Genomic DNA, 25,350 nt, shown 5'->3' on the forward strand with positions numbered 1-25,350 from the left:
GTGTTGTTCAGAAGTCTGGTGGATACACAGCTGATAGTCCTTCTGAATAGACTGTTAGAATTTGTATTATGGCAAGAAAAAAGCAGCTAAGTAAAGAAAAATGAGTGGCCATCATTACTTTAAGAAATGAAGGTCAGTCAGTCCAAAAAATTGGGAAAACTTTGAAATTGTCCCCAAGTGCAGTTGCAAAAACCATCAACCGCTAGAAAGAACCTGGCTCACATAAGGACCGCCCCAGGAAAGGAAGACCAAGAGTCACCTCTGCTTCTGAGGATAAGTTTATCCGATTCACCAGCCTCAGAAATCGCAGGTTAACAGCAGCTCAGATTAGAGACCAGGTCAATGCCACACAGAGTTCTAGCAGCAGACACATCTCTACAACAACTGTTAAGAGAAGACTTTGTGCAGCAGGTCTTCATGTGAAAATAGCTGCTAGGAAACCACTGCTAAGGACAGGCAACAAGCAGAAGAGACTTGTTTGGGCTAAAGAACACAAGGAATGGACAATAGACCAGTGGAAATCTGTGCTTTGGTCTGATGAGTCCAAATTTGAGATCTTTGGTTCCAACCACCGTGTCTTTGTGCAACGCAGAAAAGGTGAACGGATGGACTCTACATGCCTGGTTACCACCGTGAAGCATGGAGGAGGAGGTGTGATGGTGTGGGGGTGCTTTGCTGGTGACAGTGTTGGGGATTTAATCAAAATTGAATGCATACTGAACCAGCATCGCTACCACAGCATCTTGCAGTGGCATGCTATTCCATCTGGTTTGCGTTTTGTTGGGCCATCATTTATTTTTCAACAGGACAATAACCCCAAACACACCTCCAGGCTGTGTAAGGGCTATTTGACCAAGAAGGAGAGTAATGGGGTGCTATGCCAGATAACCTGATGGTTTGAGGTGAGCTGCACCGCAGAGTGAAGGCAAAAGGGCCAACAAGTGCTAAGCATCTCTGTGAACTCCTTCATGATTGTTGGAAGACCATTCCCGATGACTACCTCTCGAAGCTCATCCAGAGAATGCCAAGAGTGTGCAAAGCAGTCATCAAAGCAAATGGTGTCTACTCTGAAGAACCTAGAATATAACACATATTTTCAGTTGTTTTACACTTTTTTGTTAAGTATATAATTCCACATGTGTTAATTCATAGTTTTGATGCCTTCAGTGTGAATTTACAATTTTCTTAGTAATGAAAATGCAGAAAAATCTTTAAATGAGAAAGTGTGTCCAAACTTTTGGTCTGTACTGTATACAATTCTTTTTTCATTTTTAGCAAGTGTTTAAGTACTGTATTCATCCATCCTGGTCTCATTAAATGCTGCGAATAATTCCTTCTTTTTGGGACTGATACAGATTTTGTACGGAGAATTTCTTTTAGCAAAAGCTCCCATCCATCTTGGACATTTCTGTCCTTTAGAACATCCAGTTATTAGATCTGTCCTACCCTTTTTCTGAGTCCATTAAAATCTGCCTTTCTGAAGTCCAATCTTAACCGCTTAACCCCCAAGGGTGGTTTGCATGTTAATGACCGGGCCAATTTTTACAATTCTGACCACTGTCCCTTTATGCGGTAATAACTCTGGAATGCTTGCATGAATCACAGTTATTCTGATGTTGTTTTCTCGTGAGATATTGTACTTCATAATAGTGGTAAAATTTATTTGATATGACTTGCGTTTATTTGTGAAAAAAAATGGAAATTTCACACCCTTAAATCACAGAGATATGTCACACAAAATACTTAACAAGTAATATTTCCCATAGGTCTACTTTACATCAGCACAACCAACCAAATTTTTTTTGTTAGGAAGTTATAAGGGTTAAAAGTTGACCATCTCATTTTTACAACACCATTTGTTTTTAGGGACCACATCACATTTGAAGTCACTTTGAGGGGTCTATATTATAGAAAATACCCAAAAGTGACACCATTCTAAAAACTGCACCCCTCAAGGTGCTCAAAACCCCATTCATGAAGTTTATTAACCCTTCAGATGCTTCTCATGAATTTTTTTGTAATGTTTAAAAAAATGATCATTTAACTTTTTTTCACAAAAAAATTAGTTCAGATCCAATTTGTTTTATTTTCCCAAGGGTAACAGGAGAAATTGGACCACAAAAGTTGTTGTGCAATTTGTCCTGAGTATGCTGATGCCCTATATGTGGGGATAAACCACTTTTTGAGAGCATGGCAGAGCTCGGAAGGGAAGGAGCGCCAATTAACTTTTCAATGCAAAATTGGCTGGAATTGAGATAGGATGCCATGTCGCGTTTGGAAAGCCCCTGATGTGCTTTAACAGTGGAAACCCCCCAATTTTAACTCCAACCCTAACCCGAACACACCCCTAACCCTTATCCCAGCCCTAACCATAACCCTAACCACACCCCTAACCTTGACACACTATTCTGCCACCGATATATGTGGATGAGATGTGTCTGAGGGATGTGATCACAAATCGCTATATAAACAATGGCAGGTAGCGTTACTCGCCAACCTGTGCCACCAGTCTCTATCAGCTGCGCGTGGTGATCCGGAAGGATGATGCAGTGATACATTCAACAGGTTTATTTACAGTACCTTGGTGAGAGTGAGGACTGTAGGTTAGAGCTGTTACAGAATCACCAGACAGAGATAATAGAAGCTTCAGGTTAGAGGTAACAAGAGAATCCTTTCTCCAGCTCTGCAGCACATGTGGGATCCAAGATGGCACGGAGTACAAAACAGGAAGAGAAGGAAAAAGATAGGAGGAGCTAAAGACAGAAAGGTGTTGTGGGAGAATTCCATAACAAATATTACAGTGATATAGCAAACGGCCAGTAGATGGCAGCAAAGTATAACAAATGATAGAACCAGGCTTATTAGCACTACTGTCATGATCCCAATGGCAGGGGATCACTAAGGACAAGCACAGATACAAACAAGCTCTAGGGCGATGGAACCTGAGCTGACCGCGACCCTGAACCTAACACACAAATAAAAGTAGCCGGGGAACGTGCCTACGATGATCCTAGACGTCTCGCTCCAGCCGAAGATCTAACTTCCCCTATTAGAAGAAACACAGACCTCTCTTGCCTCCAGAGAAATACCCCACAGAAATAGCAGCCCCCCACATATAATGACGGTGAAATGAGAGGGAAGCACATACGCAGTATGAAAACAGTTTCAGCAATATGAGACCCGCTAAAGCTAGATAGCAGAGGATACAAAAGTGAACTGCGCGGTCAGCGAAAAACCCTTCAAAAAACCATCCTGAAATTACTTGAACTCATGTGCCAACTCATGGTACATGAGGAGCAATTTCAGCCCACTAGAGCAACCAGCAGCAAAGAATCACATATCTGCAGGCTGGACTAAAAACCAAATAAAGCAAAACACCAAAACAGGAAAATCCAAACTTAGCTTGACCAGAAGGTTCTAGGAGCAGTGAGCAGAGGTAACAAGACACACTGGATACATTGATAACCGGCGAGGAAATGCCAGCAAAGCCAGGTTAAATAGGAAACTCCCATATCCTGATGGAACAGGTGGAACCCAGAAACCCAGGAAAGACAAGTCACCCAGTACCATCAGTAACCACCAGAGGGAGCCCAAAAACAGAACTCACAACAGTACCCCCCCCTTGAGGAGGGGTCACCGAACCCTCACGAGAACCACCAGGGCGACCAGGATGAGCCCTATGAAAAGCGCAAACCAAATCATCAGCATGAACATCCGAGGCAACCACCCAAGAATTATCCTCCTGACCATAACCCTTCCACTTGACCAAATACTGGAGTTTCCGTCTGGAAACACGAGAATCCAAGATCTTCTCCACAACATACTCCAATTCTCCCTCCACCAGCACTGGAGCAGGAGGTTCAAGCGAAGGAACAACAGGTACCTCATACCTCCGCAACAACGACCGATGGAACACATTATGAATAGCAAACGATGCCGGGTGATCCAAAATAAAGTCCATGGAAATGTGCGTCCAAGGCCTCTTCGGGATAGGCAAAGGTGACAACAATCCACTGGCCCGAGAACAGCAAGGCTTAGCCCGAGCACAAACCTCACAAGACTGCACAAAAGAACGCACATCCCTCGACAAGGAAGGCCACCAAAAAGACCTGGCCACCAAATCTCTAGTACCAAATATTCCAGGATGACCTGCCAACGCAGAAGAATGGACCTCGGAGATGACTCTACTGGTCCAATTATCTGGAACAAACAGTCTCTCAGGCGGACAACGATCAGGTTTACCCGCCTGAAACTCCTGCAAAGCACGTCGCAAGTCTGGGGAGACAGCAGACAAAATCACCCCATCCCTAAGGATACCGGAGGGCTCAGAATTTCCAAGGGAGTCAGGCACAAAACTCCTAGAAAGAGCATCCGCCTTCACATTCTTTGAACCTGGCAGGTATGAAACCACAAAATTGAAACGAGAGAAAAACAGTGACCAACGAGCCTGTCTAGGATTCAGACGCCTGGCAGACTCAAGGTAAATCAAATTTTTGTGATCAGTCAAGACCACCACACGATGTCTAGCACCCTCTAGCCAATGACGCCACTCCTCAAATGCCCACTTCATGGCCAAAAGTTCCCGATTACCAACATCATAATTCCGCTCAGCCGGCGAAAGCTTTCTAGAAAAAAACGCGCATGGCTTTATCACTGAGCCATCGGAGCTTCTCTGTGACAAAACCGCCCCCGCTCCAATCTCGGAAGCATCAACCTCAACCTGAAAAGGGAGCAAAACATCTGGCTGACGCAACACAGGAGCAGAAGAAAACCGGCGCTTAAGTTCCTGAAAGGCCTCCACAGCCGCAGGAGACCAATTAGCAACATCAGCACCCTTCTTAGTCAAATCCGTCAAAGGCTTAACAACACTAGAAAAATTAGTTATAAAACGACGATAGAAATTAGCAAAGCCCAATAACTTCTGTAGACTCTTAAGAGATGTAGGCTGCGTCCAGTCACAAATAGCCTGAACCTTGACGGGATCCATCTCAATAGTAGAAGGGGAAAAAATATACCCCAAGAAAGAAATCTTCTGGACTCCAAAGAGACACTTTGAGCCTTTTACAAACAAGGAATTGGCCCGCAGGACCTGAAACACCTTCCTGACCTGCTGAACATGAGACTCCCAGTCATCAGAAAAAACCAAAACATCATCCAAATACACAATCATAAATTTATCCAGATATTCACAGAAAATATCGTGCATAAAGGACTGGAAGACTGAAGGAGCATTAGAAAGTCCAAAAGGCATTACCAAATACTCAAAATGGCCCTCAGGCGTATTAAATGCGGTTTTCCACTCATCACCTTGCTTTATTCGTATAAGATTATACGCACCCCGAAGATCAATCTTAGTGAACCATTTAGCCCCCTTAATGCGAGCGAACAAATCAGTCAACAATGGCAAAGGATACTGATATTTTACGGTAATCTTATTCAAAAGACGATAATCTATACAAGGCCTCAAGGAACCATCTTTTTTGGCCACGAAAAAAAAACCTGCTCCCAAAGGGGACAAAGATGGACGGATATGTCCCTTTTCCAAGGACTCCTTAACATAATCCCGCATAGCAGTATGCTCTGGCACTGACAGATTGAACAAACGACCTTTAGGAAATTTACTGCCTGGAATCAAATTTATAGCACAATCGCAATCCCTGTGAGGAGGAAGCGAACTGAGCTTAGGCTCCTCAAAAACATCCCGATAGTCAGACAAAAACACAGGAATCTCAGAAGGAGTAGATGAAGCGATAGAAATCGGAGGTGCATCATCATGAACCCCCTGACAACCCCAGCTTACCACAGACATTGATTTCCAGTCAAGGACTGGATTATGAGTTTGTAACCATGGCAGACCAAGCACTAGGACATCATGCAAATTATACAGTACCAGGAAGCGAATCACCTCCTGATGAACAGGAGTCATACGCATGGTCACTTGTGTCCAGTACTGAGGTTTATTCATAGCCAAAGGTGTAGAGTCAATTCCCTTCAAAGGAATAGGGACTTCCAGAGGCTCCAGACTAAACCCACAGCGATTGGCAAATGACCAATCCATAAGACTCAGGGCAGCGCCTGAATCCACATAGGCATCGACGGAAATGGATGATAATGAACAAATCAGAGTCACAGACAGAATGAACTTAGACTGTAAAGTACTAATGGCAACAGACTTATCAACCTTTTTTGTGCGTTTAGAGCATGCTGATATAACATGAGCTGAATCACCACAATAAAAGCACAACCTTTTTTTCCGCCTATAATTTTGCCGTTCACTTCTGGACTGAATTCTATCACATTGCATTATCTCAGGTGACGGTTCAGACGACACCGCCAAATGATGCACAGGTTTGCGCTCCCGTAAACGCCGATCAATCTGAATAGCCATAGTCATAGACTCATTCAGACCAGTAGGCGCAGGGAACCCCACCATAACATCTTTAATGGCCTCAGAAAGGCCATCTCTGAACTTTGCAGCCAGGGCGCACTCATTCCACCGAGTAAGCACCGACCACTTCCGAAATTTTTGACAATAAATTTCTGCTTCATCTTGCCCCTGAGAGAGGGCCAACAAAGCTTTTTCAGCCTGAATCTCTTGGTTAGGTTCCTCATAGAGCAAACCCAATGCCAGAAAAAACGCATCCGCATTAAGCAACGCAGGGTCCCCTGGTGCCAATGCAAATGCCCAATCCTGAGGGTGACCCCGCAGGAAAGATATAATAATCTTGACTTGCTGAGCAGGGTCTCCAGAGGAGCGAGATTTCAAAGAAAGAAACAACTTGCAATTATTCCTAAAATTCAGAAAACGAGATCTATCTCCAGAAAAAAACTCTGGGACAGGAATTCTAGGTTCAGACATAGGAGCATGTACAACAAAATCCTGTATATTTTGAACCTTAGCGGCAAGATTATTCAGGCTGGAAGCCAAACTCTGGACGTCCATGATAAACAGCTGGGATCAGAGCCATACAAAGATTAAGAGGAGGAGAAAGTAGCCAGGCTGCAATAAGGCTAGGCAGCAAACTCTGAGGGAAAGAGGAAAAAAAAAAACTTCCTCAGACTACTTATCCTCCTACTTCAGCCAATACAATTAACACTTTGTGGGCCGGTTATACTGTCATGATCCCAATGGCAGGGGATCACTAAGGACAAGCACAGATACAAACAAGCTCTAGGGCGATGGAACCTGAGCTGACCGCGACCCTGAACCTAACACACAAATAAAAGTAGCCGGGGAACGTGCCTACGATGATCCTAGACGTCTCGCTCCAGCCGAAGATCTAACTTCCCCTATTAGAAGAAACACAGACCTCTCTTGCCTCCAGAGAAATACCCCACAGAAATAGCAGCCCCCCACATATAATGACGGTGAAATGAGAGGGAAGCACATACGCAGTATGAAAACAGTTTCAGCAAAATGAGACCCGCTAAAGCTAGATAGCAGAGGATACAAAAGTGAACTGCGCGGTCAGCGAAAAACCCTTCAAAAAACCATCCTGAAATTACTTGAACTCATGTGCCAACTCATGGTACATGAGGAGCAATTTCAGCCCACTAGAGCAACCAGCAGCAAAGAATCACATATCTGCAGGCTGGACTAAAAACCAAATAAAGCAAAACACCAAAACAGGAAAATCCAAACTTAGCTTGACCAGAAGGTTCTAGGAGCAGTGAGCAGAGGTAACAAGACACACTGGATACATTGATAACCGGCGAGGAAATGCCAGCAAAGCCAGGTTAAATAGGAAACTCCCATATCCAGATGGAACAGGTGGAACCCAGAAACCCAGGAAAGACAAGTCACCCAGTACCATCAGTAACCACCAGAGGGAGCCCAAAAACAGAACTCACAACACACTACATAATGTCCATGTATGGCTGAAAGTCTATCATAATAAACTGAGCAGCACACTCCCCGTCTGAAATCCTTGGATTTCACTATACCATAAGTCTCGAATTGGGAGTGTTCACCAGAAGTGCATGGAGGGATACCTCAACCTGTAAGATAAAAACAACGCATGCAATGCAACAATAACATATTGAATAACAAGTCTAGAACGATTTCTTGAAGTAATCCAAAGGATAACCCATCTTCGGATTGGAGAAGCCGCGCTAGGCCAAACTGTCTCCAACCCATTTGTAATCCAAAGGTTGAAGTTCCTTGAAAGAGTTCCTATTGATTGGATGGATAATCAATCCTCAACCGGTATGAGTAAGATAATCTCTGATATAGGCCTAATGAAAGATTTGGGGTCACCTTGCTTAGTAACTGTCACTTCTACCTTGCGTACCTTGCCATCGTCACTTGGAAAGGTTTTAGATATAAGTCCCATAGGCCATTTGTTTCTTTCCTCCTTCTGGTCTTTCATGAGGATAATATCTCCTACTTGTAAATTTGGCTTTACTTGTTGCCATTTTCTTCGTTTTTGGAGAAGTGTAAGGTACTGCCTCTTCCATCTATTCCAGAAACAATTAGCCAGATGTTGCACATATTTCCACCGTCTCTGATATTTGTTACCGGACACAGAGTCTTCAGGCGGGTTAGGAACAGTTCCAAGTTTCTGGGTGAGGAGAGTTGCCGGAGTGAGAATTGTAGGAGATTCTGGATCCGTAGATATGGGTACAAGTGGTCTTGAGTTTACTATAGCAGAGACTTCTGCTAAGAAAGTGGTCAAGGTCTCGTAAGTGAGTCTTGAAAGATTTGAGTCCATCAGCATAGATTCCAGTATCCGACGAGTAATGCCTATCATTCTTTCCCATGATCCGCCCATATGGGAAGCATGAGGAGGATTAAAGACCCAGGAACAGCCATTGGTTGTTAAGAAGTTCTGGACTGGTGTTGAATTCAGTTCTAGTTCTCGACAGGCACCTACAAAGTTTGTTCCACAATCAGATCTTAGTTGTTTTACTGGTCCTCTGATGGAGAAGAATCGTCTTAGGGCATTAATGAAACTGGAGGAATCCATGGACTCTATCACTTCTATGTGTACTGCTCGTACACTCATGCACGTGAACAACACTGCCCAACGTTTACTTTCCGCATGCCCGCCTCTGGTCCGACGTGCAGCGACTGCCCATGGGCCAAAAACATCCAAGCCAACATAGGTAAATGGAGGCTCTGTGCTTGTCCTATCAACAGGCAAATCAGACATCTGCTGTTGTTGCAGTTTTCCTCTTGTCTTACGACACTGAACATAATGATGAATTAAATGGGAAACCGGTCTCTTTGCTCCCACAATCCAGAGGCCTGCAGCTCTTAAAGCACCTTCAGTGAAGTGTCTGCCTTGATGTTTGATTTTTTCATGGTAATGTCGAATAAGTAGAGTGGTGATATGGTGATGACCAGGAATAATTAGAGGATTCTTTTCTGCCTCATCCAATTTAGCTTTGTTTAAACGACCACCAACTCTCAATAAACACCTTTCGTCTATTACTGGGTTTAAGTTGACAATGGGGCTGTTTTTAGGAACGTCTTGTTTTTTACGTATACATTCCAGTTCCTTGTGAAAAACATTCTGCTGCACATTGCGTATCACAATGAGTTCACTCAGAGCAATGTCTTCTGCAGAGAGAGGCTTATGGCAGATATGCCAACCATGACAATCAGTGTTACTGTCCTTATTGCGATTGCATTGTACAATGTGTACTAACCTTGCAATGGCACGAACCAGCCTCGTCCATCTTGAGAAGCGATCAAAACGCTGACAGTCCAAGCTAACCTTCTCCTTGAATTTGGTGATGAAGGTGCTGACATCAGGACGGATCTCTGGGTCGACATCTGGATCCTCAAGGCTGAAGCTGTCTTCAACGGCAGTCTCTTTGCACTGTTCGTGAAGGAACTCCGGTCCTGTCAACCAAGAAGAGCTTGTGAAGGCACCAATAGACACTGGTCTAGTAGCAAGGTCCGCAGGGTTAAGATGGGATGGGACGTGCTGCCATTGCTGGGGTTTGGAGGATTTCCTGATCCTTTCCACTCGGTTACTGACATAGACGTAGAAGCGTTTCGTCTGGTTGTATATGTAGCCCAGAACTACCTTACTGTCTGTGTAGAATCTTGTGTCATCCACGTGAATAGCTAGTTCGCTCTGTATGAAGTCTGCAATCTCTATGGCTAGTACAGCCCCACAGAGCTCGAGTCTGGGTATGGTGTGCTCGGGTTTAGGAGCCAGTTTAGCCTTTCCAAACAGAAATCCAACATGGGCTTCATTATTAGAGTCTACAACCTTCAAGTAAGTGACAGCGGCAATAGCTTCAGTGGAGGCATCAGCGAATACATGAATCTCCTTCCTTTGACTTGTAGTTAGGGATGCTGGAGTGTAACAACGTGGTATGTGGATCTTATCCAAGGCGCAAAGAGATTCTCTCCATGACTTCCACTTTAGTTGCTTGTCTGCAGGGAGTGGTATATCCCAGTCCTTAATGTACTCTGAGAGTTGTCTCAGCAGGAGCTTGCCTTGTATAGTCAGGGGTAGGGTTGAGCGAAACGGGTCGTTCATTTTCAAAAGTCGCCGACTTTTGGCAAAGTCGGGTTTCATGAAACCCGATCCGACCCCTGTGCGGGGTCGGCCATGCGGTACGCGACTTTCGCGCCAAAGTCGCGTTTCAATGACGCGAAAAGCGCCATTTCTCAGCCAATGAAGGTAAACGCAGAGTGTGGGCAGCGTGATGACATAGGTCCTGGTCCCCACCATCTTAGAGAAGGGCATTGCAGTGATTGGCTTGCTGTCTGCGGCGTCACAGGGGCTATAAAGGGGAGTTCCCGCCGACCGCCATGTTACTGCTGCTGATCTGAGCTTAGGGAGAGGTTGCTGCCGCTTCGTCAGAAGCAGGGATAGCGTTAGGCAGGGTCCATTAACCACCAAACCGCTTGTGCTGTAGCGATTTCCACTGCCCAACACCACCTTCGGTGTGCAGGGACAGTGGAAGCTACATTTTTTTTTTTTTCCCCCTCAGCGCTGTAGCTCATTGGGCTGCCCTAGAAGGCTCCCTGATAGCTGCATTGCTGTGTGTACGCCGCTGTGCAAACCAACTGCTTTTTCAAAGCACAAATCCTCTTGTTCCTTCCTTTCTGCACAGCTTTCTTTTTGGTTTGTACACACTTTTTATTTAATTTGTGCATCAGTCCACTCCTTATTGCTGCCTGCCATACCTGGCTGAGATTACTGCAGGGAGATAGTAATTGAAGGACACTCCCTGTTTTTTTTTTTTTTTTTGTGGGAGATTAAGATTGACATTTCTGCTAGAGTGCCATCCCTGTCTGTGTCATCTCTCACTCAGTGGGCCATAGAAAGCCTATTTATTTTTTTGCTTGATTTAGGTTACAAAATCTACCTGAAAAAATCACTACATCAATCAGTGGGAGAAAAATATTGGCCTCAGGGCTTGTGTGCCACTCTTGACTCCTGTGTGCATCATCACTCACTCAGTGGGCCATAGAAAGCCTATTTATTTTTTTGCTTGATTTTGGTTCTAAAATCTACCTGAAAAAATCACTACATCAATCAGTGGGAGAAAAATATTGGCCTCAGGGCTTGTGTGCCACTCCTGACTCCTGTGTGCATCATCACTCACTCAGTGGGCCATAGAAAGGCCATTTTTTTTTTTTTTGCTTTATTTGAGTTCTAAATTCTACCTGAAAAAATCAATAAATCAATCAGTGGGAGATTAATATTGGCCTTTGGGCTTGTGTGCCAGTCCTAAGCGTGCCATCTCTCTCTCTCAGATAGTGGGCCATAGAAAGCCTATTTATTTATTTTTTTTTTTATTGGGTTTATAAATTTTCCCTGGAAAAAAAAAAAAGTGGGAGATTAATATTGGCCTCTGGGCTTGTGTGCCAGTCCTGAGCGTGCCATCTCTCTCACAAATAGTGGGCCATAGAAAGCCTATTTATTTATTTTTTTTTGGTTTTATAAATTCTCCCTTAAAAAAAAAAGGGAGATTAATATTGGCCTTTGGGCTTGTGTGCCAGTCCTAAGCGTGCCATCTCTCTCTGTCTCTCAGATAGTGGGCCATAGAAAGCCTATTTATTATTTTTTTTATTGGGTTTATAAAATTTCCCTGGAACAAAAAAAAAAAAGTGGGAGATAAATATTGGCCTCTGGGCTTGTGTGCCACTCCTGACTCCTGTGTGCGTCATCTCTCACTCAGTGGGCCATAGAAAGCCTTTTTTTGTTTTATTTGTTTTCTAAATTCTCCCTGAAAAAATCATTTTATTTTATTTGGTTTCTAAATTCTTCCTGAAAAAATCATTTTATTCTATTTTTTTTTTCCTAAAGTCTCCCTGAAAAAAAAAAAGAAAAAAACAAATCAGTGGGAGATTAATATTGCCCTTTCTGCTTGTGTGCCAGTCTTGACTCCTGGGTGTGCCATCTCTCTCTCTCTCTCCAATTGTGGGCCATAGAAAGCCTATTATTTTTTTTAGCTTGATTTGGGTTCCAAAATCTACCTGAAAAAATCACTACATCAATCAGTGGGAGATAAATATTGGCCTCTGGGCTTGTGTGCCACTCCTGACTCCTGTGTGCGTCATCTCTCACTCAGTGGGCCATAGAAAGCCTTTTTTTGTTTTATTTGTTTTCTAAATTCTCCCTGAAAAAATCATTTTATTTTATTTGGTTTCTAAATTCTTCCTGAAAAAATCATTTTATTCTATTTTTTTTTTCCTAAAGTCTCCCTGAAAAAAACAAAAAAAAACAAATCAGTGGGAGATTAATATTGCCCTTTCTGCTTGTGTGCCAGTCTTGACTCCTGGGTGTGCCATCTCTCTCTCTCTCTCCAATTGTGGGCCATAGAAAGCCTATTATTTTTTTAGCTTGATTTGGGTTCCAAAATCTACCTGAAAAAATCACTACATCAATCAGTGGGAGATAAATATTGGCCTCTGGGCTTGTGTGCCACTCCTGACTCCTGTGTGCGTCATCTCTCACTCAGTGGGCCATAGAAAGCCTTTTTTTGTTTTATTTGTTTTCTAAATTCTCCCTGAAAAAATCATTTTATTTTATTTGGTTTCTAAATTCTTCCTGAAAAAATCATTTTATTCTATTTTTTTTTTCCTAAAGTCTCCCTGAAAAAAAAAAAAAAAAAAACAAATCAGTGGGAGATTAATATTGCCCTTTCTGCTTGTGTGCCAGTCTTGACTCCTGGGTGTGCCATCTCTCTCTCTCTCTCCAATTGTGGGCCATAGAAAGCCTATTATTTTTTTTAGCTTGATTTGGGTTCCAAAATCTACCTGAAAAAATCACTACATCAATCAGTGGGAGATAAATATTGGCCTCTGGGCTTGTGTGCCACTCCTGACTCCTGTGTGCGTCATCTCTCACTCAGTGGGCCATAGAAAGCCTTTTTTTGTTTTATTTGTTTTCTAAATTCTCCCTGAAAAAATCATTTTATTTTCTTTGGTTTCTAAATTCTTCCTGAAAAAATCATTTTATTCTATTTTTTTTTTTCCTAAAGTCTCCCTGAAAAAAAAAAAAAAAATCAAATCAGTGGGAGATTAATATTTACATTTGTGCTTCAGTGACAGTCCTGCGTGTGTGGCATCTCTCTCATTTGTTGCCACCAACAACAGAGTGTGTAACATTGTGCCTGATTTTCGTTGTGGTCTCACTCACCTGTAAAGGGGTAGCTAAATCATACTGAAGTTATAGCTCACCGTGTAATTTGTGTGACAGCAACAAATACCGTTAGTTTGTTTACGTTTTTAAAACAATGAGGAAGTATGGTGGAAGAGGTCGTGGCCGGGGGCGTTCATTGTCAGCTGGTAATGAGGGTAGTGGTAGTGGTGGAGCATCAGCTGGTCGTGGGAAAAAAAATATTGCACCTAAGTCTGGAGCTGTGGAGCCAGGTTCGTCGTCTGGCTACACAAGTCCTCGAACGCTCCCTTTTCTGGGAGTAGGAAAACCGCTTTTAAAGTCGGAGCAGCAAGAGCAAGTTTTGGCTTATCTTGCTGACTCAGCCTCTAGCTCTTTTGCCTCCTCTCGTGAAACTGGTAAATGTCAAAGCAGCGCGTCGTTAGTGGATGTTCACGGTCAGGGACAAGTCGCTTCCTTGTCCTCTTCAGCAAAAACAACAACAGAGAAGAATGCAGCAGGCGACACAACGGGTTACTCCATGGAGCTCTTTACACATACCGTCCCTGGCTTAGAAAGTGAAGCAGTTAACAGTCCATGCCCATTACAAGTTGAATCTGACATGGAGCGCACTGATGCACAGCCACAGACAGACTACTATGCTGGTCCTTTGACTCAGACCACAACATTGCCCTCGCAGGGTGCTGATCAAGAATCAGACCCTGATGAGACTATGTTGCCCCATTACGAACGCTATACCACCGACCGACACGGTGACACAGACGAAGTTGCACACGAGCTACAAGAAGAGGTAATAGATGACCCAGTTCTTGACCCCGATTGGCAGCCATTGGGGGAACAGGGTGCAGGCGGCAGCAGTTCTGAAGCGGAGGAGGAGGGGCCGCAGCAGGCATCAACATCGCAACAGGTTCCATCTGCCGGGCCCGTATCTTGCCCAAAACGCGTGGCAAAGCTAAAACCTGTTGGAGGACAGCGTGGCCATCCGGTTAAAGCTCAGTCTGCAATGCCTGAAAAGGTATCCGATGCTAGAAAGAGTGCAGTCTGGCATTTTTTTAAACAACATCCAATTGATCAGCGCAAAGTCATCTGTCAAAAATGTTCAACTACCTTAAGCAGAGGACAGAATCTGAAAAGTCTCAATACAAGTTGCATGCATAGACATTTAACCACCATGCATTTGCAAGCCTGGACTAACTACCAAACGTCCCTTAAGGTTGTAGCACCCTCGGCCAATGAAGCTAGTCAGCAACGCAACATCCCTTCCGGCAGTGTAGGGCCACCATTTTCCGCACCACCTGCAGTATCTGTGCAGGTTTCTTTGCCAGGCCAAAGCCGTCAGGGTCAGGGAATCACCAGTTTCGTAGTAGGAAACACTGCATCTAGGGCACCGGTGGCAACAATACCATCTCCCACCGTCTCTCAGTCTGCCATGTCCACCGGCACCCCCGCTAGTTCCACGATCTCCAGCTCTCCAGTCCAGCTCACCCTACATGAGACTATGGTTAGAAAAAGGAAGTACTTAGCCTCGCATCCGCGTACACAGGGTTTGAACGCACACATAGCTAGACTAATCTCGTTAGAGATAATGCCCTACCGGTTAGTTGAAAGCGAAGCTTTCAAAGCCCTGATGGACTACGCTGTACCACGCTACGAGCTACCCAGTCGACACTTTTTTTCCAGAAAAGCCATCCCAGCCCTCCACCAGCATGTTAAAGAGCGCATCGTCCATGCACTCAGACAATCTGTGAGCACAAAGGTGCACCTGACAACAGATGCATGGACCAGTAGGCATGGCCAGGGACGTTACGTGTCCATCACGGCACACTGGGTAAATGTGGTGGATGCAGGGTCCACAGGGGACAGCAAGTTTGGGACAGTTCTGCCTAGCCCACGGTCTAGGAAACAATTGGCTGTAGCCGTTCGCACCCCCTCCTCCTCCTCTTCGTCCTCCTGCAGAAGCGAGAGCTCGTCCACAGACCGCAGTCGCACAACCACTCCATCCGCAGCTGCCACTGTTGCACACCAGGTCTCCCATTATGGGGCAGCTACTGGCAAACGTCAGCAGGCTGTATTGGCTATGAAGTGTTTGGGCGACAACAGACACACCGCGGAAGTTCTGTCCGAGTTCTTGCAGAAAGAAACACAGTCGTGGCTGGGCACTGTAGATCTTGAGGCAGGCAAGGTAGTGAGTGATAACGGAAGGAATTTCATGGCTGCCATCTCCCTTTCCCAACTGAAACACATTCCTTGCCTGGCTCACACCTTAAACCTGGTGGTGCAGTGCTTCCTGAAAAGTTATCCGGTTGTTATTCGACCTGCTCCTCAAAGTGCGTGGACTTTGCTCACATATCCGCCGTTCGCCCGTACACTCCAGCCGTATGCAGACCTATCAGCGTTCTTTGAACCTTCCCCAGCATCGCCTAATCATAGACGTTGCAACAAGGTGGAACTCAACATTGCACATGCTTCAGAGACTGTGTGAACAGAGACGGGCTGTTATGTTTTTGTGGGAGGATACACATACACGGGCAGGCAGTAGGATGGCAGACATGGAGTTGTCAGGTGTGCAGTGGTCGAAGATTCAAGACATGTGTCAAGTTCTTCAGTGTTTTGAGGAATGCACACGGCTGGTTAGTGCAGACAACGCCATAATAAGCATGAGCATCCCCCTAATGCGTCTGCTGATGCAAAGTTTGACGCACATAAAGGATCAGGCGTCTGCAGCTGAGGAAGAGGAAAGCCTTGATGACAGTCAGCCATTGTCTGGCCAGGGCAGTGTACAGGACGAGGTAGCGGGCGAAGACGAGGAGGAGGACGAGGAGGATGATGGGGATGATTATATTTTTAATGAGGAAGCTTTTCCGGGGCGACTGGAAATTGGTGGCGCGGCAAGGCCGGGTTCTGGTTTTTTGAGGGACACAAGTGACGTGGATTTGCCTGAAACTGCCCCTCAACCAAGCACAACCGCAGATTTGAGAACTGGAACTTTGGCCCACATGGCGGATTATGCCTTACGTATCCTCAAAAGGGACACACGCATAACTAAAATGATGAATGATGACGATTACTGGTTGGCCTGCCTCCTTGATCCTCGCTATAAAGGCAAATTGCAAAATATAATGCCACATGAGAACTTGGAACTAATATTAGCAACCAAACAATCAACTCTTGTTGACCGTTTGCTTCTGGCATTCCCTGCACACAGCGCCCGTGATCGTTCTCACACGAGCTGCAGGGGCCAGCAGACCAGAGGAGTTAGAGGGGCAGAAATCAGAAGTGGCGTTGGCCAGAGGGGTTTTCTGACCAGGTTGTGGAGTGATTTTGCTATGACCGCAGACAGGACAGGTACTGCAGCATCAATTCAAAGTGACAGGAGACAACATTTGTCCAGTATGGTTACAAACTATTTTTCATCCCTTATCAATGTTCTCCCTCAACCGTCATTCCCATTTGATTACTGGGCATCAAAATTAGACACCTGGCCAGAATTGGCAGAATATGCATTGCAGGAGCTTGCTTGCCCGGCAGCTAGTGTCCTATCAGAAAGAGTATTCAGTGCTGCAGGTTCAATACTAACAGAAAAAAGGACTCGTCTGGCTACCCAAAATGTAGATGATCTAACCTTCATTAAAATGAACCACAACTGGATTTCGAAATCTTTTGCCCCACCTTGCCCGGCTGACACCTAGCTTTCCTATGAAAAGGTCTTGCCTGTGGACTATTCTGAATGCCTTTTCCAATCTCGTAATTTTCTGCACCTGATTGTCCAGCATACGACATGTTTACACCTCACTAAATGGCCAAACTCCCCACACGGGGCCGTGGTATCGACACTTGGCGACAGCAACCGTGAGAGTGCAGTTTGTCTGAAGAGGTGGGTGAGCCCGCTTTTGGTCGACGGCACTGCCACTGGGTCCCTCCTAGTACAATAAAGTGTCTCTGGCGGTGGTGGTGCGCACCCAACGTCAGACACACCGTTGTAATATGAGGGGCCCTGGGCCTGTACCGCTGGCCACAAGACAGTTTCCCCCCACCCCAGCTCAAACAGTGCTCTACCACTTGCAAAATTATCTCACAGCTCCACCAATGTTTAGTCTATGCGCTGACATCCTTCAATGCCTGCCACTGACAATACCATTGTATTGACATTTTTGTTATGTTAGGCCTTCGATGCCTGTCTGTGGTCACTCCTTCCACTAGGCCTCCACTGACCACACCACTGCTGCCCGTGTACCCCTGTAACCAATTTAAAATTGCCTACAGCCATGTGTTATTATTTTAGGCCTTCGATGCCTGTCTGCGGTGACTCCTTCCACTAGGCCTCCACTGACCACACCACTGCTGCCCGTGTACCCCTGGAACCAATTTAAAATTGCCTACAGCCATGTGTTATTATTTTAGGCCTTCGATGCCTGTCTGCGGTCACTCCTTCCACTAGGCCTCCACTGACCACACCACTGCTGCCCGTGTACCCCTGTAACCAATTTAAAATTGCCTACAGTCATGTGTTATTATTTTAGGCCTTCGATGCCTGTCTGCGGTGACTCCTTCCACTAGGCCTCCACTGACCACACCACTGCTGCCCGTGTACCCCTGGAACCAATTTAAAATTGCCTACAGCCATGTGTTATTATTTTAGGCCTTCGATGCCTGTCTGCGGTCACTCCTTCCACTAGGCCTCCACTGACCACACCACTGCTGCCCGTGTACCCCTGGAACCAATTTAAAATTGCCTACAGCCATGTGTTATTATTTTAGGCCTTCGATGCCTGTCTGCGGTGACTCCTTCCACTAGGCCTCCACTGACCACACCACTGCTGCCCGTGTGCCCCTGGAACCAATTTAAAATTGCCTACAGCCATGTGTTATTATTTTAGGCCTTCGATGCCTGTCTGCGGTCACTCCTTCCACTAGGCCTCCACTGACCACACCACTGCTGCCCGTGTACCCCTGGAACCAATTTAAAATTGCCTACAGCCATGTGTTATTATTTTAGGCCTTCGATGCCTGTCTGCGGTCACTCCTTCCACTAGGCATCCACTGACCACACCACTGCTGCCCGTGTACCCCTGTAACCAATTTAAAATTGCCTACAGCCATGTGTTATTATTTTAGGCCTTCGATGCCTGTCTGTGGTCACTCCTTCCACTAGGCCTCCACTGACCACACCACTGCTGCCCGTGTACCCCTGGAACCAATTTAAAATTGCCTACAGCCATGTGTTATTATTTTAGGCCTTCGATGCCTGTCTGCGGTCACTCCTTCCACTAGGCCTCCACTGACCACACCACTGCTGCCCGTGTACCCCTGGAACCAATTTAAAATTGCCTACAGCCATGTGTTATTATTTTAGGCCTTCGATGCCTGTCTGCGGTTACTCCTTCCACTAGGCCTCCACTGACCACACCACTGCTGCCCGTGTACCCCTGGAACCAATTTAAAATTGCCTACAGCCATGTGTTATTATTTTAGGCCTTCGATGCCTGTCTGCGGTGACTCCTTCCACTAGGCCTCCACTGACCACACCACTGCTGCCCGTGTACCCCTGGAACCAATTTAAAATTGCCTACAGCCATGTGTTATTATTTTAGGCCTTCGATGCCTGTCTGCGGTTACTCCTTCCACTAGGCCTCCACTGACCACACCACTGCTGCCCGTGTACCCCTGTAACCAATTTAAAATTGCCTACAGCCATGTGTTATTATTTTAGGCCTTCGATGCCTGTCTGCGGTGACTCCTTCCACTAGGCCTCCACTGACCACACCACTGCTGCCCGTGTACCCCTGGAACCAATTTAAAATTGCCTACAGCCATGTGTTATTATTTTAGGCCTTCGATGCCTGTCTGCGGTCACTCCTTCCACTAGGCCTCCACTGACCACACCACTGCTGCCCGTGTACCCCTGGAACCAATTTAAAATTGCCTACAGCCATGTGTTATTATTTTAGGCCTTCGATGCCTGTCTGCGGTCACTCCTTCCAGTAGGCCTCCACTGACCACACCACTGCTGCCAGTGTACCCCTGTAACCAATTTAAAATTGCCTACAGCCATGTGTTATTATTTTAGGCCTTCGATGCCTGTCTGTGGTCACTCCTTCCACTAGGCCTCCACTGACCACACCACTGCTGCCCGTGTACCCCTGGAACCAATTTAAAATTGCCTACAGCCATGTGTTATTATTTTAGGCCTTCGATGCCTGTCTGCGGTCACTCCTTCCACTAGGCCTCCAATGACCACACCACTGCTGCCCGTGTACCCCTGTAACCAATTTAAAATTGCCTACAGCCATGTGTTATTATTTTAGGCCTTCGATGCCTGTCTGCGGTCACTCCTTCCACTAGGCCTCCACTGACCACACCACTGCTGCCCGTGTACCCCTGGAACCAACATCAGAAAATATAAAAATAAGTATTTTGCTTATAAAAAAGAAAATACTGGAGAGATATCAAATGCAGACATTTTAACATTAAAAACAAACACATACAACAAATATCTGGTACAGTACTAAAAATGGCCACCAGCTACAATAACTTTCTCCTGCAAGTAGTTAACTGAAAGCTTTTTTCAATTTTAAACACAGATATGGCATCCACCGAGTGTTGTCCTGTCGCGTCTTCTTTATATTATTGCCAAGAAGATGCAAAACAATGAAAATAATAAAATCATTATTTACCAAAAAAATAGAGTAAGTCAAAACCACATTGCAAATAAACATTCATTACAAATAAAGAAGCAGGGCGCGTCCGAGGGTGAGTATATACCTAATAAGAATATAATCACCCTCGGACGCGCCCTGCTTCTTTCCGACAGCCTTCCTTCCTAAGAATCAGCCCTTCCGTGGTGTAGAGAGAGGGTTTGTTACACTCCAAGGTGTTCCCCAGGTTGCCTTTCCTGAGCTTCGATCTTCCGGCTCTCGTTTAGTAGTTGTTGGAAACTACGCTGCATTGGGCCTACAAATTGGGTATGGGGTGTAGAGAGATGGTGTGTTCCACTGTAGAGAGATGGTGTGTTCCACTCCAAGGTGTTCCCCAGGTTTCCTCTCCATTGCTTCGATCTTCCGGCTCTCGTTTAGTAGTTGTTGGAAACTACGCTGCATTAGGCCTACAAATTGGGTATGGGGTGTAGAGAGATGGTGTGTTCCACTGTAGAGAGATGGTGTGTTCCACTCCAAGGTGTTCCCCAGGTTTCCTCGCCAATGCTTCGATCATCATGCTCTCGTTTAGTAGTTGTTGGAAACTACGCTGCATTAGGCCTACAAATTGGGTATGGGGTGTAGAGAGATGGTGTGTTCCACTCCAAGGTGTTCTCCAGGTTGCCTTTCCTGAACTTCTATCTTCAGGCTCTCATTAAATTGTGGTTAAACGGAACAACTGCATTTGGCGTACTAGTTGGTTTGGGGCCTACTATCGGTGTCTGCCGCTCCTTGCTGTTCTCCTGGTTTCCTGTCCTGAAATTCCGTTTTCAGGCGCTCGTTAAGTAGTTGTTAATGTTAGACTGCATTTGGCCTACTAGTTGGGTTGGGGCCTACTATCGGTGTCTGCCACTCCTTGCTGTTCTCCTCCACTGAACAAAGCTGTGCCGCCTGTTTACTACTGTTGCCAATTTTGAACTGCATTTCGACTACTTACTGATTTGGGCCTACTCTCTGTGTCAGCCTCTCATTCCAGTTGTCCTCCACTGCAATGCCCCCTGATTAGTCCTGTGTTACCAATTTTGAACTGCATTTAGCCCACTTTATTCTTTGGGCCTATATCTGTGTTTCCTCCTCATCCTGCCCATTGCCCAGCCAGTGATAGATGAGTCTGCTGGTACATTGACCCATAACGCAACATTTCCCGTGCACGCTACACTGCAAGATTGTGACCCTGCTGAAAGTCAGGTCCCCCTTCCCGCATACCATACCACCTTACACGGGGACAAACAGGAAGGTGCAGATGAAAGTGCAGGTTCCTTTATCAGGTGGGGGGAGGAATACTAGTTGGCGACGTCACTGGCACAGGGCCTCTCATGGTACGCAAAAGTGTTGCTGCCGGTGGGAGGCGCCCCCGCCGTGCAAACACACCGCTGTACTTTGAGGGGCCCTGTGCCAGTGCCAATGCCAACGAGTGGGCCCCCCCTGCTTGCTCAGGTTCACAGCACTTGCAAAGTTGAAATACTTACCTCTCCCTGCTCCACTGCCGTGACGTGGTCCAGATTTCCTGGGCCCACTAATTACTTGAACCAGCCCTACCCACCACAACTTTAGCCAAATGACCCCCAATTTCAAATGCCTTCCAATTATTATAAGGTAAATTACGCTTGACAAGCTTCATTAAGAAGAATGGATGGTTTTGACATTAAAATGGGCACTCTAGGTGTTTTCCTGGCCCCCACTCACTGCCGACTATGCTGCCCCATTGACTTGATATTGGGTTTCGTGTTTCGGTCGATCCCGACTTTACGTCATAATCGGGCGATTTCACTCGACCCGACTTTTGAGATAGTCGGGTTTCGCGAAACCCGGCTCGACTCTAAAAAGGTCAAGGTCGCTCAACTCTAGTCAGGGGTGCGACAAACCCAAGTGGATCATATAGACTGTTCACCACTGACAGAACCCCACGCTTAGTAAATGGTTTTTCTGCACCACTAACCTGAAAGCTGAAGGAGTCATTTAGCAAGTTCCACCTCAGGCCTAGACTTCTCTGTACTGGTGGATTGTCTGAGCCTAGGTTCAAGTCCCTAAATTCTGCGGCATGATCATTAGGGTGAAAGGCCTTCATGACAACAGCACTATTTGAGGCAATTTTATGCAATCTTAAATGAGCTTTAGAAAGCATACCTTGTGTCCGTTTGAGCAGATCTGTGGCTTCTTCCGCCGTGGGCAGGGATTTAAGACCGTCGTCCACGTAGAAGTCCTTTTCAACGAACTGTTGGGCATCCTTCCCGAACTCTGCTGCACCATCGGAGGCGGTCCTACGTAGGCCGTAGGTAGCGACTGCAGGAGAAGGACTGTTTCCGAAAACGTGCACCTTCATGCGGTATTCGATCATTTCCTTGTTGGTGTCGTTGTCTCGGTGCCATAGAAAACGGAGATAATTTCTGTGATCTTGTTGCACGATGAAACAATGGAACATTTGTTCGATGTCGGCGGTAATGGCGACCGGTTCCTTTCTGAATCTCATGAGCACTCCAACCAGGTTGTTAGTCAGGTTCGGACCAGTGAGGAGAACGTCATTCAGAGATACGCCATCATGTTTGGCGCTTGAATCGAACACCACCCTGATTTGTTTCGGCTTTCTTGGATGATACACTCCAAAGGAAGGTAGATACCAGCATTCTTCATCAGCTTGCAATGGTGGAGCTGGCTCTGCGTGATCATTGCGAAATATCTTGTCCATAAAAGCTATGAAATGTTCCTTCATTTCAGGCTTGTTCCTTAATGTTCTCTGCAGTGAGATGAATCTAGATAAGGCCTGTTCTCTGTTGTTAGGAAGCCTGGTCCTTGAAGCCTTGAAGGGTAAGGGAGCAACCCAGCGGTCAGATTCATTTTTGAAGAATCCACTGTCCATGATTTTAAGAAACTCCTTGTCTTCTATGGGTAAGGCGACTTTGTTGTCATCTTTAGTTGTGTGAAACACTGTTCTCCCTAAGTCATCACCGTAGGGAGTGGGAATGATGTCAGGCTCCTGGATGCAATCAGAGAACCTCTCTTTCACTGATGTGATGAAGGCATGGCTTAAAGTGAGTTGCTCGACCATTTTGGAGCACATACGTTTTACATGCTTTGACTTCGGATGCCTTGTGACTCCTATCCAGACATACATCGCCCACGATTACCCAGCCTAGGTCGAGTCTTTGGGCGTATGGAGCATCATCTGGGCCGTTGCATTGTTGGCGTACCTTGTGGACCTTCAGAATGTCCCTTCCGAGTAGGATTAGAATATCAGCATTCATGTCCAGAGGAGGAATTTCATTAGTCAGGTGCCTCAAGTGGCGATGATGAAGTGCGGCTTCCGGAGTGGGAATCTCCTCCCTGTTATCAGGTATCTGGTCACATTCAATTAGGGTTGGCAAGGGTATATGCATGTTTCCCTTGATTGAAGAGACTATGTACCCAGAGGCTCTCCTGCCAGAAGTCTCAATACGACCAGAGCAGGTGTTGAGGATGTATGGAGTCGTTTGTCCCTTTATGTTGAAGATCTCAAAGAATTTGGGCCTTTCTAGAGATCGGTTACTTTGCTCATCTATTATGGCATACATTTTGGAGGCCTTGTCGGGTTGTCCTTCTGGATAGACCTTAATCAGACATACCTTGGCACAGCATTTAGGATCATTCCCTTCTCCACATACCTCAGTACATGAGGAGGAAACAGCGGTTGCAGTTGGGTCAGGGACCTGTGGCTCCCCGCCATGCTTTTGAGCAGGGTTAGATGCTGCAGAAGGTTGTGAGTTGTATGGAGCTGGCGTGGGATGCATGGCTGTGACGTGTTTATCACTGCTGCATTCAGTGCACTTAATGGCGGCCTTACACTCCTTAGCGAGGTGGTCTGAGGAGGTGCAACACTTATAACATATCCCAAGCTCCTTGAGGGTATCTATACGCTCCTGCAAATTCCTTGCTCTGAATCCACGGCATTCTTTAAGTGGGTGAGGCCTTTTGTGGATAGGGCACATACGGTTATTGTCCATGACTTTAGGAGCAACATTATTTGTCTTAGTGAAGGCAGGTGTAGTAAGTGGAACGTCAGTCTTTCTCACAGATACTGTGTTCCTTGAATCTCTACGTTTGGCAATGTTATCATACCTTGTAGATGATGATGATGCTGGTGGAGTAGGCTCAGTGAAGTCAAAGCTGGGATCATTCTTCTTCCGAGCTTGGTCACTGATGAACCTGGAAAAATATGAAAAGGGGGGAAAGGAGACATCATGCTGCCTTTTATACCGTGAGCCGTGGTCTGCCCATTTATCCTGCATGCCGTGTGGCAACTTGGACACTATTGGATTAACACCGTGAGCAGTGTCTAGGTAGCTCAGTCCTGAGAGACGTGGGTCTAATTTTGCCAATTCTATTTCCTTTAGCAGGTCGCTCAGATCTTGAAGTTTTCTATTGTCCTTGTTAGTTATCTTTGGGAAGGTTTGCAGTCTTTTAAATAAGGCACATTCTATAGCTTCTGAGCTGCCATAGGTTTGTTCTAGTCTCTCCCAGGCTGCAATAAGACCTGCATCTGAATAGTCCACATGAACTGCCCTTATTGTCTTTATGCGCTCTGCTGATTCAGGGCCTAACCAGTTAACAAGCAAATCCAGTTGTTCCTTGCCGGTGAGATTAAGGTCTTGGATCACTGCTTGAAAGGTGGATTTCCAGGCTCTATAATTCTCAGCACGATCATCAAACTTTGAGAGACTAATGTTTATTAACTCCCGGCGAATCATGTATCTGGCGAAGTCAGACATACAGTTAGGGCCAGAAATATTTGGACAGTGACACAATTTTCCCGAGTTGGGCTCTGCATGCCACCACATTGGATTTGAAATGAAACCTCTACAACAGAATTCAAGTGCAGATTGTAACGTTTAATTTGAAGGGTTGAACAAAAATATCTGATAGAAAATGTAGGAATTGTACACATTTCTTTACAAACACTCCACATTTTAGGAGGTCAAAAGTAATTGGACAAATAAACATAACCCAAACAAAATATTTTTATTTTCAATATTTTGTTGCAAATCCTTTGGAGGCAATCACTGCCTTAAGTCTGGAACCCATGGACATCACCAAAC

The sequence above is a fragment of the Ranitomeya imitator genome, chromosome 3 (assembly GCF_032444005.1).
Source record: "Ranitomeya imitator isolate aRanImi1 chromosome 3, aRanImi1.pri, whole genome shotgun sequence".
In the NCBI taxonomy this organism is placed as follows: domain Eukaryota; kingdom Metazoa; phylum Chordata; class Amphibia; order Anura; family Dendrobatidae; genus Ranitomeya; species Ranitomeya imitator.